The 1,160-nt window shown below is 58.4% G+C and overlaps 1 protein-coding gene across 1 annotated transcript in view; it reads left to right on the top strand.

Moving 5' to 3' along the window:
* EPHA2 (EPH receptor A2) overlaps positions 1-1,160 on the top strand; it is a 23,635-nt gene that overhangs the window by 8,490 nt on the left and 13,985 nt on the right. The window lies entirely within an intron of this gene.

Here is a 1,160-nt window from a genome sequence, read left to right as displayed (position 1 = left end):
CATCAGACTTTCAGTGACTCCACTGCCCCCAGAATAAAGGCCCAGGTTGCTGGCCTGGCGTCCACGGCTTTTCCTGACCGCCCTCCTGCCTGCGCTTCCCCCATTTGTGCCCACAAAGATACTGAGACGTTCTGCCTTAGTCATGCTCTTTCTCACCCTACCTCCCTCTCCCAGTATCTCTGCACAGCTGAACTCCTACACAGCCTCTAAACCCCAGCTGAAATACCCTCTCTGTGACTCCTCAGACCCCTGGCCAAGGTTATAAACCCCCTTTCCATCCCCTTAGCTCTTGGCCTGCCCTCTTCCTTTAGACATGGCCATGTGCTCCTGCTCCCTGAGTTCAGGGGCTTTGTTTTCATCTCAGGGTCCGTGCCCAGCACGGGGCCAGGCACAGAGTAGAGGATCAGCGAGAGTCTGATAAATGTGGCATTGAGGTTAGAGGGGTCTCAGGACCCTCTCCTCAGAATAAGCTGTAGGGTTGTGAGGGGAGGTCCCTAGGGTGACCGCATCCCACTCTGGCCACTTCAGCAGCTACCCAAGCCCTGGGCAGCCCTGCACAGAGGGCCCTGTGTCTGGGCCGCTTCCTGCCTGTGGGGCCAGGAAGGGACTTGGGGCAGGGGCAGGATAGGGCAGCAGGAGGAAGAAGCCACCAGAGTCAGGTGCCTGAACCCCCAGCCTGCTGGGCCAGGACAGGACTGGCCACTGAGGGAGGAAGAGCCACTTCCTGGCTGCCCTTGTGAATGACGGAAATGACTCGGCCCTGGAAGCAAATCCAGAGAAAATGCCGGGGGCCTGGCCTTTCCTGCTTCCTGGCTGGCGGTCAGGTCCTGGGGTGGAGAGACCACCTGCAGGGGTGGCGTCCTGAGCTGATGAGGCTGGCTGATCAGTTGGAGTGGGGCTGATAGTCAATCAACAAACACAAATGGTCATGAAGGTACAGTCACTGCCCTGGCAGCTCGCAGCTTCCCAGGTGGGATCCTGACAGGCTGATCTGCACAGATTAAAGGAGATAAGGCAGGTGGGCAATGTGCTCAGTGAAGTGCTGTAGGATCCTTAGGGAGCTGAAAGGTGAGATGTGGGCCTTGAATGCCGGGCTCAGGGGTGTGGCCCTCCTTGGGAGAGCCAGTGGGGAGTGATGCAGAGGTTTGTGGCACATGTGC

This window comes from Galeopterus variegatus, unplaced genomic scaffold (assembly GCF_000696425.1).
Source record: "Galeopterus variegatus unplaced genomic scaffold, G_variegatus-3.0.2 Scaffold5350, whole genome shotgun sequence".
NCBI lineage: Eukaryota > Metazoa > Chordata > Mammalia > Dermoptera > Cynocephalidae > Galeopterus > Galeopterus variegatus.
The sequence above is the reverse complement of the archived record's forward strand: the minus strand, read 5'-3'. Positions and strand labels throughout refer to the sequence as shown.